The 15,081-nt window shown below is 34.7% G+C and overlaps 1 protein-coding gene and 2 long non-coding RNA genes across 3 annotated transcripts in view; 1 reads left to right on the top strand and 2 right to left on the bottom strand.

The window, feature by feature from the left end:
- The window catches only part of LOC135072717 (muscle-specific protein 300 kDa-like), a 101,602-nt gene that overhangs the window by 35,197 nt on the left and 51,324 nt on the right, over positions 1–15,081 (top strand). The gene's annotated exons all lie outside the window — the stretch shown is intronic.
- Positions 1,701–4,180, bottom strand: LOC135072719 (uncharacterized). The gene is made up of 3 exons (XR_010257484.1): positions 3,550–4,180; positions 3,089–3,211; positions 1,701–2,077 (listed from the first exon to the last, which is right to left on the bottom strand). It is a non-coding gene; the product is annotated as an uncharacterized LOC135072719 (long non-coding RNA).
- On the bottom strand, positions 6,079–8,558 carry LOC135072720 (uncharacterized). The gene is made up of 3 exons (XR_010257485.1): positions 7,928–8,558; positions 7,467–7,589; positions 6,079–6,455 (listed from the first exon to the last, which is right to left on the bottom strand). It is a non-coding gene; the product is annotated as an uncharacterized LOC135072720 (long non-coding RNA).

Raw genomic sequence — 15,081 nt, forward strand, 5'->3', positions numbered from 1 at the left:
ATCATCAAAACCAGAACTTTCATTTTTTAAACTTCGTAATAATTCTGAATTGTAAAAATGATTAAATATTACTTTTTAAATAAACTGCTTACATCTGATTTTGTAATAGCTCTTTTTAAATTACGTAATTACGCTTTTTAACAATTTATGTGTTCTATTTGATAAAGTAATTTGCTCCGCGCGCTTTGGTACTAAGTGATGAACTGTATTTAAAATGAGGCAATAGCTATGTGAAAGTAAGTATCCGGTATTTTATTTATGAGAATAGAATATCTTCTACCGGCCTCTAATAGTACTTAATCAATTTATTCGATTATGTATTCGATCATTATAGAACTTAATTAACGTTTTATTTTTTTGTTAACTACTTAGTCAATTAATTTATTCCATTAGGTATTTGATAATTAAAAAACCTAAATAAACGTTTTAATAAATAAGTAAGTCAGAACCTTATTAATTTTATAAAGATTAAGAGTGCCAACCCTAACACTCAGTTGAAGTGTAGGTATTTAACTCGCCGAAAGGGCTAAGTTTCCGTACTGCTTTAGCTCATATATCTACTGTGGCACGACGCACGAGACTTAGAAAATTTTTTATGAAAAATTTTTTTTTTTAATTTTTGGCTTTTTTTGCCGGGAATGTTTAGAATAGATAAAAATAAGACGAATCTTCAGATAACTTTTTTTTCTAGGACCAACCGTTAACTTTCTAGAGCCAATTAAAAGTGCGCTATCAACACTTAAAATAATTTCGACGAGTTTTTTTTTTCTTCAATTATTCCTTGTTTTCTTGCAAGAATCGCATAGAAGACGTAAAACAAAGCACAAAAGCTTATATGGTCTACCTCTCTAAAACAAACGCTTTCAGATTTAGAGCCAATTAAAGGTGGCTTCCGACACTTAGAATAATTTCGATCAAAAAAATTTTTCCCGAAAGTGGCGATTCTTTTGATGCCATCATGTAGGGGACCTCAAACCAAGAAAAAAAGGTCATGTACTTCATCCCCGTAGGACCAACCCCCGACCCTCTAGAAGCGATTCAAGTTTTACGGTTTTTCCAAAAAGTTCTAATTTTCGCAAATCTATGCTGTCATCGCTTAGAGGATGTCGAACCAAGGAGAAAAGGTCATGTAGCCCACCCCCGTAGGACCAACCCCCTCCCGTGTAGAGACGACTGAAGTTCTAAAGCGTGCTTGTATAGGAACCGGGGCGCGACACTTAGAATAATTTCGATCAAAAAAAATTTTCCCGAAAGTGGCAATTCTTTTGATGCCATCATGTAGGGGACCTCAAACCAAGAAAAAAAGGTCATGTACTTCATCCCCGTAGGACCAACCCCCGACCCTCATTTTTCATCAACAACTAAGTATAGCACTAAAAGCTGAGTTACACGTGTTAAGTAGATAAGTGTTTTTCACTTAATTTTACGTGATTAAATTGCACGTACTTAAAACACAAGCACAATCTAAATTTTGACTTGAAACTTACTAAGTTTTGTACTATACTACTACGCAATTAATTACTTAAAATTAAGTCAATAAAGTAGTTAGGTAGGTACCTACTTATCTACTTAACACGTTTTAATCAGCCTTAACCCACAATACTGCCAAAGTGGTAGGGTAAAGTTATGTTGGGACATGTAAAAGTGCCCTGTGTGGGCTTATTTACAGGAATAAATGACTAATAAAATAAAGAAAACTGTTTAAATATACACATCTTTTTATTTAAATTCTTTACACAGACACAGACAGCTATAAGTACTTCTTTTGTGGTCAGCCTTCGTCTCTTTACAAACTAAGTTTTTATTTTAAATATAATACTATAGGTACTTTAATCACAGCATTCTTGAAAACTTAGTTTTTTTTTGGAACAATCAACAAGATATAAAATAACCATGAAAAATCAACAGCCTCCCTACTCATTTGTACTTGTCGTTTTTTCTAACAAATAATTATGCAATAAAATGTATTGTTTTAAACTTTTATGGTTACTAAAATAATAATCATTAATACACTTCGACGAGTTCCAACACTGGTAGATGGTAGGACAGGTGCAGGCGCTGTAGAACAAGATGAGAGCTGCAATGACAAACAAAATAACATGTTAGCTGCTAGCTAGGATATAGCAACAACACATATCTATTATCCTACTAATATTATAAATGCGAAAGTTTGGATGTCATAATGTCTGGATGTTTGTTACTCTTTCACGCCAAAACTACTGAACGGATTTTGTGTAAACTTAACAGTATTATTGTTTGTAACCTAGATTAACATACAGTCTATAATTTATGACAATCTGTGACAAATCTGTGACAAACTAAAGGACAATGACCAAGAGTGGTCCAAATGTCCACCACTAATGAGACCTATATTGGCTTATAGTCCATTAAATAGAGATTAACTTTCAGTATGGGACGAAAAAAAAATAAGCTGTCAGTAAAAAGTTATGACTGTTTGAAAAATTGTAATAGTTTACTCGCTAATCTCAGGAACTACTAGTCCGATTTGAAAAATTCTTTTTGTTATGGATAGCCCATTTATCAAGGATGGTTTTAGGATAAATAACATCACCCTACAACCAATAGGGGCGGAACAGTATAGACAAATGTTGTAAAAATGGGAAATATTATTCAAACTATTTTCACGCGTACAAAGTCGTAGGCACAGCTAGTATAATATTTATTAAAATTCATCTATAACCCCGCGCCACATGCGACACGGTATACATAACATGCGTAGATTAGTCCAAAATGTGCAATGGATAGAATGATATCAAGAACATTTTTGGGATGAAAAGGTAAAAAACATACTTTTCATTCAGTCATAACTTTTTACTGACAGCAGATTTTTGGTTGCGGTTTGGTTATAATGAATCAGTATTTAGTAGACTATTTTACTACATAGGTCTCGTTAGTGGTGGACATTTGGACCACACTCCATACATTTTTGGTCATTGTCCTTTTAAGCGGGTGAAGCCGCTGGCAAAAGCTACTAAAAATACCTTCATTATTTGTGCAACATAAATCATACTGTTCATACATAATAATAATATAAACATACATTATCATATTCCATTATTTAACTTACATATTTTAGAGTAGCAGTAGCAGCAACTGGAGTATTCTCCACCTGGGTGTGGGTAATTATTGGAAGAGTTCCAACACTGGTAGATGGTGGGACAAGTGCAAGTGCTGTAGAGCAAGACGAGAGCTGCAATGAGAAACAAAAAAAACATGTTAGCTGCTAGCTAGAATGTGGCTGAAAAATTGTGATAAATCTTAGTGACTGTTTTTTTTATGCATAACGAGGCAGGTATTTGACCACAATCGCACCAAGTATTAAGTGGGATGCAGTCTAGGATGGTACATATCTGCGCTGTAAGTGCCTATTCACTCTCGCCTTGTAAACACCCGGATTATAGTCTTCGGGAAAGACAGCAGCAGGCAACAAATTCCAGTCCCTAGCTGTTTGCATTATAAGAGTCATAATAATGTTATGTTGTGTATGTTGAACAGTTTATTGGTTAATGTCAATAAAATAGGCCTTACCGTTTTCCAGGCCTGCACCTCTTTAGACGTCCCATCCCCAATCTTGTTTAGTGCCCAGGACGTGTTGCGCCAGAACTCAAGTCAAGGAACCCTCATCACACGACCACGCGCTGTTACTACATTATTTAGCTGGGTCTCCATCTGGCGTGGGCAATTATTCTTGCCTTTGGCACTGAAAATGAAATTGATTATTTGATATGAAGAAACCAAAGTTACAGGAGTAGTTATTGAAACTTGGGTTGTTTTCATTTTTGATAGAATGCCTTAATTTAGTGTAATAATCTATACTTACTTGTGTTTATAAACAAATTTAACATAATTCAAAAACTTCGTAAAAGTTTTTCAAGTTTTTTGACACTTGACAGATAACACTTGTCATTCACAGAACATAGATTAAAATACTACTTCTCAAAACACTTATTTATGTATAATTTATTAAATGTGAGATTAAGTTCACCTTAGGTTAAAATTTTGGCATTAAAGTATAAATAAATAAAAAGAAGTAAGCATTTCACGTCGTTTTTCGTAGTCCATTAACGCCACCTATTGTAGAGTAGTATTCAACTTAGCCTGCCTAGCCTTAAAGTATGTATGCCACCTGGGGGCGGGTAGTGGAACTCGTATTTCATTCGTTCTATCTATGCGTTTGGTTATATGATTTGCAGAGGTAAATTTTTAATTCGAATTCAATGTTTTTATGAATAAAAGTATGTTATTAAGGTGTAATCATAAAATTTTATTAAAAAAAACTGCATTTGAACATGGATTTCATTCGTTATTTGTTAAAAAATAATGAGTTTTAGCGAATGTTTTTCATTAATAAAACGCAAATCCATGAAACGATTATATACGACCGGTCACTTTTCGGTCTTCATGAAATGGACAAAATTACACAATTCGAATTTAGATATACGATCGATGATCAATTGTATTCATTGTCCATCCATGAACAACTTTACACAATCGCACCTCTGGTGCGATTGTCTAAGGCAATCGTATTCATTTGAAAGTTCATAACGTACGTTATGATGTGTCAAACGGCTAATTTTAATTGTGTAAGGAGTTCATAAAACGATAACGATATGATAACGATTTGATCGTAATTTTATACGATGAGTGAATGATGAATATGATTTTGACAGAAAATTCGAATTGTCTAAGTTTCATGAGCCCATTGCTAATGTCAAATGATTGCGGTGACTCGTAACTCATGATAATCGTATAAATTCTCGAGGTGTAGGTAATTCTATCCTCGTCCTCGTATGCAAATTGTTAATTTATTTCTTTGAAAGATAAAGTGTGGTAAGCGGTGAGTGCTTGGTGTTAATGGAAATAAGTTTTAGTGAGACACAAGCACGCTTTAGGTCAGTGTATAGGAAACGGGGCGCTATGGGGCACGACGCACGAGACTTAGAAAATTTTTTATGAAAAAATTTTTTTTTTAATTTTTGGCTTTTTTTGCCGGGAATGTTTAGAATAGATAAAAATAAGACGAATCTTCAGATAACTTTTTTTTCTAGGACCAACCGTTAACTTTCTAGAGCCAATTAAAAGTGCGCTATCAACACTTAAAATAATTTCGACGAGTTTTTTTTTTCTTCAATTATTCCTTGTTTTCTTGCAAGAATCGCATAGAAGACGTAAAACAAAGCACAAAAGCTTATATGGTCTACCTCTCTAAAACAAACGCTTTCAGATTTAGAGCCAATTAAAGGTGGCTTCCGACACTTAGAATAATTTCGATCAAAAAAATTTTTCCCGAAAGTGGCGATTCTTTTGATGCCATCATGTAGGGGACCTCAAACCAAGAAAAAAAGGTCATGTACTTCATCCCCGTAGGACCAACCCCCGACCCTCTAGAAGCGATTCAAGTTTTACGGTTTTTCCAAAAAGTTCTAATTTTCGCAAATCTATGCTGTCATCGCTTAGAGGATGTCGAACCAAGGAGAAAAGGTCATGTAGCCCACCCCCGTAGGACCAACCCCCTCCCGTGTAGAGACGACTGAAGTTCTAAAGCGTGCTTGTATAGGAACCGGGGCGCGACACTTAGAATAATTTCGATCAAAAAAAATTTTCCCGAAAGTGGCAATTCTTTTGATGCCATCATGTAGGGGACCTCAAACCAAGAAAAAAAGGTCATGTACTTCATCCCCGTAGGACCAACCCCCGACCCTCATTTTTCATCAACAACTAAGTATAGCACTAAAAGCTGAGTTACACGTGTTAAGTAGATAAGTGTTTTTCACTTAATTTTACGTGATTAAATTGCACGTACTTAAAACACAAGCACAATCTAAATTTTGACTTGAAACTTACTAAGTTTTGTACTATACTACTACGCAATTAATTACTTAAAATTAAGTCAATAAAGTAGTTAGGTAGGTACCTACTTATCTACTTAACACGTTTTAATCAGCCTTAACCCACAATACTGCCAAAGTGGTAGGGTAAAGTTATGTTGGGACATGTAAAAGTGCCCTGTGTGGGCTTATTTACAGGAATAAATGACTAATAAAATAAAGAAAACTGTTTAAATATACACATCTTTTTATTTAAATTCTTTACACAGACACAGACAGCTATAAGTACTTCTTTTGTGGTCAGCCTTCGTCTCTTTACAAACTAAGTTTTTATTTTAAATATAATACTATAGGTACTTTAATCACAGCATTCTTGAAAACTTAGTTTTTTTTTGGAACAATCAACAAGATATAAAATAACCATGAAAAATCAACAGCCTCCCTACTCATTTGTACTTGTCGTTTTTTCTAACAAATAATTATGCAATAAAATGTATTGTTTTAAACTTTTATGGTTACTAAAATAATAATCATTAATACACTTCGACGAGTTCCAACACTGGTAGATGGTAGGACAGGTGCAGGCGCTGTAGAACAAGATGAGAGCTGCAATGACAAACAAAATAACATGTTAGCTGCTAGCTAGGATATAGCAACAACACATATCTATTATCCTACTAATATTATAAATGCGAAAGTTTGGATGTCATAATGTCTGGATGTTTGTTACTCTTTCACGCCAAAACTACTGAACGGATTTTGTGTAAACTTAACAGTATTATTGTTTGTAACCTAGATTAACATACAGTCTATAATTTATGACAATCTGTGACAAATCTGTGACAAACTAAAGGACAATGACCAAGAGTGGTCCAAATGTCCACCACTAATGAGACCTATATTGGCTTATAGTCCATTAAATAGAGATTAACTTTCAGTATGGGACGAAAAAAAAATAAGCTGTCAGTAAAAAGTTATGACTGTTTGAAAAATTGTAATAGTTTACTCGCTAATCTCAGGAACTACTAGTCCGATTTGAAAAATTCTTTTTGTTATGGATAGCCCATTTATCAAGGATGGTTTTAGGATAAATAACATCACCCTACAACCAATAGGGGCGGAACAGTATAGACAAATGTTGTAAAAATGGGAAATATTATTCAAACTATTTTCACGCGTACAAAGTCGTAGGCACAGCTAGTATAATATTTATTAAAATTCATCTATAACCCCGCGCCACATGCGACACGGTATACATAACATGCGTAGATTAGTCCAAAATGTGCAATGGATAGAATGATATCAAGAACATTTTTGGGATGAAAAGGTAAAAAACATACTTTTCATTCAGTCATAACTTTTTACTGACAGCAGATTTTTGGTTGCGGTTTGGTTATAATGAATCAGTATTTAGTAGACTATTTTACTACATAGGTCTCGTTAGTGGTGGACATTTGGACCACACTCCATACATTTTTGGTCATTGTCCTTTTAAGCGGGTGAAGCCGCTGGCAAAAGCTACTAAAAATACCTTCATTATTTGTGCAACATAAATCATACTGTTCATACATAATAATAATATAAACATACATTATCATATTCCATTATTTAACTTACATATTTTAGAGTAGCAGTAGCAGCAACTGGAGTATTCTCCACCTGGGTGTGGGTAATTATTGGAAGAGTTCCAACACTGGTAGATGGTGGGACAAGTGCAAGTGCTGTAGAGCAAGACGAGAGCTGCAATGAGAAACAAAAAAAACATGTTAGCTGCTAGCTAGAATGTGGCTGAAAAATTGTGATAAATCTTAGTGACTGTTTTTTTTATGCATAACGAGGCAGGTATTTGACCACAATCGCACCAAGTATTAAGTGGGATGCAGTCTAGGATGGTACATATCTGCGCTGTAAGTGCCTATTCACTCTCGCCTTGTAAACACCCGGATTATAGTCTTCGGGAAAGACAGCAGCAGGCAACAAATTCCAGTCCCTAGCTGTTTGCATTATAAGAGTCATAATAATGTTATGTTGTGTATGTTGAACAGTTTATTGGTTAATGTCAATAAAATAGGCCTTACCGTTTTCCAGGCCTGCACCTCTTTAGACGTCCCATCCCCAATCTTGTTTAGTGCCCAGGACGTGTTGCGCCAGAACTCAAGTCAAGGAACCCTCATCACACGACCACGCGCTGTTACTACATTATTTAGCTGGGTCTCCATCTGGCGTGGGCAATTATTCTTGCCTTTGGCACTGAAAATGAAATTGATTATTTGATATGAAGAAACCAAAGTTACAGGAGTAGTTATTGAAACTTGGGTTGTTTTCATTTTTGATAGAATGCCTTAATTTAGTGTAATAATCTATACTTACTTGTGTTTATAAACAAATTTAACATAATTCAAAAACTTCGTAAAAGTTTTTCAAGTTTTTTGACACTTGACAGATAACACTTGTCATTCACAGAACATAGATTAAAATACTACTTCTCAAAACACTTATTTATGTATAATTTATTAAATGTGAGATTAAGTTCACCTTAGGTTAAAATTTTGGCATTAAAGTATAAATAAATAAAAAGAAGTAAGCATTTCACGTCGTTTTTCGTAGTCCATTAACGCCACCTATTGTAGAGTAGTATTCAACTTAGCCTGCCTAGCCTTAAAGTATGTATGCCACCTGGGGGCGGGTAGTGGAACTCGTATTTCATTCGTTCTATCTATGCGTTTGGTTATATGATTTGCAGAGGTAAATTTTTAATTCGAATTCAATGTTTTTATGAATAAAAGTATGTTATTAAGGTGTAATCATAAAATTTTATTAAAAAAAACTGCATTTGAACATGGATTTCATTCGTTATTTGTTAAAAAATAATGAGTTTTAGCGAATGTTTTTCATTAATAAAACGCAAATCCATGAAACGATTATATACGACCGGTCACTTTTCGGTCTTCATGAAATGGACAAAATTACACAATTCGAATTTAGATATACGATCGATGATCAATTGTATTCATTGTCCATCCATGAACAACTTTACACAATCGCACCTCTGAGCTCGGCACGGATTAAAATCGTAATTTCTATGAACGTAACATATCTATAGTTCTTTAATATCATTGTCTGCCCCTATTGATCGTAGCATGATGTTGTATAGCCTATAGCCTTCCTCGATAAATGGGCTATCTAACACTGAAAGAATTTTTCAAATCGGACAATACAAGTAGTTTAGGAGATTAGCGCGTTCAAGTAAACAAACAAACAAACTCTTCAGCTTTATAATATTAGTATAGATGATATCCAATGTAACAAACTAGTAAATATTTAGAGTAAAATGTAGTCATTAAACTACCATAAACATTACTGGCTATGGCTATACTTGTTGATGATGCGATCAGTCTTATTTGTTCTTAAAAGTGATTAATAATTCATTTAATCATTGCTTCATGTTTATACTCGTAGCTGAGAATTCTTCTGTGTAACGGAACTACTAGTATATTGAAGGTTAGGTTAGCCCCACATAACCTACCCTGTCTCCGCAAGGTAGATATGCGATTCAACGCATTTTTTCCCCGTAAAAAAAAAGGTGACATTCTTAGAACCTACATAACTAGTGATTTAATTCATAGAAAACCCGAAGAGGCTATCATCTTGTCAAAAGTGACATTGATGAGTTGTGCTTTTGATAGTGACTTTTTGACTCTTGTCACTCTCGATTGTTTTGGTTGAGTGGTGCTTTTAATTAGTTACAGTTTTACACGGTTTTCCTGAGCTGTCACATCAGGACTTGGCAAATCGTCACTTAAATTTAATGTAGCAGCTAGTGGCTGAATTTTATGAATTATTGTGCATTTTCACGCCGCGTCTGCGCGAGTATGCTGAGTTATGAATAACTGTGTGAAAATGCTGGGCGTAAAATCTGATTTATTTTCTATTACCCAGAACTGAAACTACTTCTGTCGGTACTATTTGTTGTACCTTTTACACTCGTAAGTGCTTCATTAAAATGTTCGTATAAACAACTTACGGGTGTACCTAAGGGTAGGCAAGTAGTAAGAAATTACGATAAACAACTTACAAATCCACTCAAAAAAGCAGTTGTAGAGTGCATGAGTTGGTATACTAAAAGTCCCCGCCTCCTACAATTAACAAAATCGTAAGTTACATGTGAGTAAAACTTATAAGATTATGTTAAAGGCGGCCGGCCATAGTTACCCTCTACAAAGATGAAGAAGAGAATTTAACAACAAATGAAAATCTGTTCTTAGGAATATGAAAACGTCAATAAAATTTGTCCTGGATCCGCAGAATTGGGTCGGTAGAAATTTGGGTTAAAGCTCAAAAACTATTTGTTGGTTTCCGCACAGTTCTGTTGGCCTCAACCTTACTGCTGTCTGTCAGTCATTGATAAAAATAGACATCACGTGGGTCCAATCCATCGCTATACTTCACTCGTGTGCCAAATATACCCAGGTCGAACGATAACATCATGGCAATGTGTCTTTGTAAAGGTATTTTAATGTTACGAACCTTTGAACTATTCGAGATCAGATTGTAGAGACATTAAAACGAGGAAAACGCATTTAAAAAACATTTACATGAAACGCATGATACATTTCTCATGTAAGCGAATGGGAATTTATATTGAAGTTTTTGGAAGGAAATAAGGAGAGTTACAGGATAGTTCAAGATTAACGCCAGGGTATATTGGTGCACGATAGGACTGAGGGTAACTAAAAATGTTTTTCGAATGTCTTTCTTTAACTGACGAATTTTACGACCAAACAACTGCGTGGAAGGTTTTAAATGATAACCCTTCCTTTTGACTATTATACAATAATATTTGTGATTAAAAAAATCATGTCATATGTTACAAAAATTAAAAATACGACTACAGTGTAGTATGATGTAGAGTTCAGGTAGTATGTCAAATATTTTGTTTAAATTATTTTGAACTTAATAATACATAATTTCGAATGTTTAGAAAAGTTTGCTTCACTATAGCTTACTCGTGCTTATTCCTTCACCTGATTACCTTTTCCCGAATTCTATATCGGGCAGGACGAGGTCAATGTCCCCGTTCCTAACCCCAGTAGTGGGAAGCGCGAGAGTGGCAGAAGTCGGCCAGCGGCGCTGACTGACGGCCACACGAGCCGTGGACATAAATTCCTTCGATTGTTTTCATAATACCTAAAGATATTTTCAGATGGGGCACGTGATGGGATTGTAACATTTGTAACTAAGCTCCATTTTGTTAATTTAACATTTCATGAATGCTTATTTTCTGCCTGAAAAAGGTACGTGTTGAGGAAAACTCAAGAGGAATAAAATTGAACATTTAATTGTAAAATAAAGCATTTAACTTGCGGTTTTTGACTTAATTCTGAATATTTTTATTTTGTAATTTGATTTGGTACGCGTTACGGTTAGGAGTGGAGTTTCTTAAAATCCGTTCTAAGCATATGACGTCTACATCCTGTAAGGAAGTAGGTTCCTTAAAGGAACCTACTAGCCTTTCAAGTTAGTAGGTTTCTGAGATTTCGTGATTAATCAATGAGTGGTATTTCGCTTTTAATTATGTAAATCTTCTAGATTTAAGTCTACCTAAGCAAGTAGAGTTAATTTTCTGACAAAATTTGTCTTTCATCTAATAGCTCGTCCCAGTTCTCTGTGGTTTAGGTTATTTGTTCATTTTATTGCGATAACTATACGTTTAAATGGTAATATACTTAGATTATCTCTAAGTCGTCCATAAACCTTTTATAGACTGATCCACCTTGATTGCGGCTGATGTCACCGACTTACATGCAAACACGTAGGTACCTACTTGTTGCAAATAAAGCAACGCTAAATAATTTACTTGTTATAAAATGTAGGTGTACTCTTAGTGCGTATTAATATAACATAAGGCTGGGTTGCACCATTTTACTTTAACTTTAACAAACGTCAAACTCTATACAAAATCAGTGGTTATAGTCATGGTTAAAGCAAGGTAGTGATGGTCAGCCTTAGTGATTATAGTGTTCTCACTGGGGTCCTAGGTGGCCGCTATAGGTAATAACATACACTCAACATCAAATAAACCGCACCTTCCGCGACGCGAACTGTAAAGATTTTCTTCTGACACAATTATGGTACCCCAACAATATTGGTGTTATTAGAAAGCCCAATAAATATCCTTAAAGAAAAGTACATTTCATTTCTAAATAAATGATTAACATATACCATAAATGTGACTTGAAAATAGACCTCACTTTGGGCTCACCTCTGGGATCAATTAGACCAATTTTTATGGTTATAAAACCAAATAAACATCTCACGTGTCCTCTTTAACAGATGGATAGCGATTAATCCCAACTTAACAGTTTTGTAGTCATAAAAAATGGCTATAGCGTAACTACCTATTTTTTGAAGAAGTGACTCTGGATCCTTGTAAAGACACATTTTTGGGGTAAAAACCTTTCCTTTAATGAAATGAAGTTTAGAACTAGGCTTTCAAATGGTACCAATGTTGGTGGGAAGTGAAGATGCATACGTTTGATATGTGCTTGTCGCGGGAGGTGCGATTTATTTGATGCCGAGTGTAGTTTGGAGAGAAAGCGTCACTTACTTCGTAAAGAGATCAAGTCTAATTCTAACTCTATTGGAAAATATTTCCCCAACGTTTTCACGAATATATTTTCTAACATGTTAATTTCTTTTTTTCAGGTAAATTGTGTTGCCAAAGTGACCGTGACCGTAACGCAGTAAGTGCAACTCGTTTATTATGAGTGTTTCCTACAAGCATTTTAGTTGCGCGTGTGCGTATGCGCAACTTAGTTTGGACATTGCGGATAAATCTAAAATAGGCGCGCTTTTTACTCCACTAAGCTGTAGCCACCCATTGCAGCCAAGAAGTTGGAATTTGCGGGTTTGTTTATTCATATTTTGTTCTTTGTGACTTCAGTTTTGAACAACTAAATTGATTTTGATAAACCGTCAACTGATGACGTTGATTGACGTCCCACTGTCTCTACATTCATCGTCATTTTATCCAATTATCTTAGCCAATGAGCATGCTCTACCCCCGTTTCCTCAGTACCTAGCTACTGCTAGCTATCTTCTTTTATTCGATGGTCCATCGTTAAGGAGGGAGAGTCATGCTTTTTGATGTATGTTGGAGGAGAATTAGGTTACGTTCAGCAGTGAATCCTTAACGGAAATCTTGAGATGATGACAATTTGGTTTTGTTCGGCTAACTATGTTAAGCTACAAGATTTATCCACTGTCTTTCGTTATTTTTTCCCAAGAAAGTTACATTACAAAAAGAACTCAAACTCTACAATCGTGATCGTTTCCTAACATATTCATAAAGCACATGTCTAGCTTCTACGCGAGCTTTATAGTCGTGTATATTTGTGTACCTGGCGTACGTGACTCCGGGATCATTTGGATCACGAAACTGGGAAATATGAAAGGATATACTCAGACCTACGAGAAGTATTTAGTAAACTCTTAATGCTGAAAGATTAATCGTAAGTTGGTTATTAAATGTGTTAGGTTTCACTAAATTCCTGCAAAGTGGTTTGAAAAATGAGTCATATGAAAATAATTGTATGAAGGTGTCTAAGTTATTCTATTTGGAATTGAAGAATTGTATGATAGAAATTTCAAAATTGATCACAATTTCGCATTTTAGTTGTACATACTTAAATTGTAAAAAACTTTATAATTTTGCAGTATGCTCATTTATCAATGAGCTATTTTTATAAACACAGATACCCACGACCACGAGTATACATAATTGTTAATATTATTTATTGCATAGACCGTATTTTCAACCGACTTCAAAAAAGGAGGAGGTTCTCAATTCGACCCGTATGTTTTTTTTTTTCTATGTTTGTTACGCGATAACTCCGCCAATTATGAACCGATTTGAACAAATCTTTTTTCGGCGTTATAGGTAATACCTCAATGGTGGTCCCATTTAAATTTAATAATAAAAAAAACAACCCCCAAGGGTGGAAAATTGGGGATGAACTTTTTTATACGCAATATCTCCGCCGATTATAAACCAATTTGAACGATTATTTTTTTGTTGAATAGGTATTATCAAAAGGGTGGTTTCATGTGAATTTGAAGAAAATATTTCACCCCCAAGGGTGGAAAATTGGGGATGAACTTTTTTATACGCAATATCTCCGCCGATTATGAACCAATTTTTTTTGGTCTCAGTTTACTGCCTACCTTCAGTGGTAACATCAAGGTAATAATTAGTTAACTAAAAAGCAAGAAATAAGTCAAATTTTATTAAAAAAAATAAAACCGACTCCAAAAAACCTACACTAAAACGTAGAAAAATAATTACTAATTACCTACTTATTTATTAGGACGAATTATTAATATTTATGTAGGTATACCATGATTGATGATACTTTTGGAGTCGGTGCCAAGATTATGAAACATGTAAAGTTTGCCTGCACAGGTTTTATGGAGTTGGTTTTATTTTTTTTTATAAAATTTTACTTATAAGTTGCATTATGAACATTTACGTGCTATCCTTCCAGTTATTAAACGATGCATCTTGTGCATAATGAGCTCGGCCTGCAAGAGTCCATAGATAACTTAGGCATATAGGCGCACTCGGGTGACCTAGACTATTCTGGTCCACAATGGCCGGTCGGATTTCTAGCCCGGTCCGACCGGTTCCGTCATGTCTTAGGAACATTCTGCACTCACATGCCAAGCGATTTGTTACTAAGTAATATTGTAAAGAGGTGAAGTTTTGCAAGTTTACTTGTGGAAGTAATCTCTGGAATTACTTAACGATTTTGAAAATTCTTTCGCCCATCGACAGCTGCATCATTCTTAAATGGCTTTAGCTATATTACCTTTTTTAATTTAGCCTTAATACCATAAAAATAAGGCGAACTTAATGCCATAAACGTATTTTTTGCAAGTACCTAACCTTCGGGTTAAACAGAAGCTTCTTTCTATCTCAGACCAAAATTAACGCGTGCGAATCTGTGATGCGTGCTTCTGCTTTATCCTACCATACGTTTTTTTAAATCTCTAAAGAAAAAAAAAAAAAAAAAGAGAAAAAGTCACTATAATTTGTTTTTACTTTATAATAGCTAACTAAACCACCAGACAGACGTTTTCCTGTCTTCCGAAGAATCCATAAGAAAAAAGCACTTTCCAAAGCTTTCCGGGGAACTTTTTCAATTTCACTTTCTTTAAATGCTGAACTTTTTTT

The sequence above is a fragment of the Ostrinia nubilalis genome, chromosome 6, assembly GCF_963855985.1.
Source record: "Ostrinia nubilalis chromosome 6, ilOstNubi1.1, whole genome shotgun sequence".
Lineage (NCBI taxonomy): Eukaryota > Metazoa > Arthropoda > Insecta > Lepidoptera > Crambidae > Ostrinia > Ostrinia nubilalis.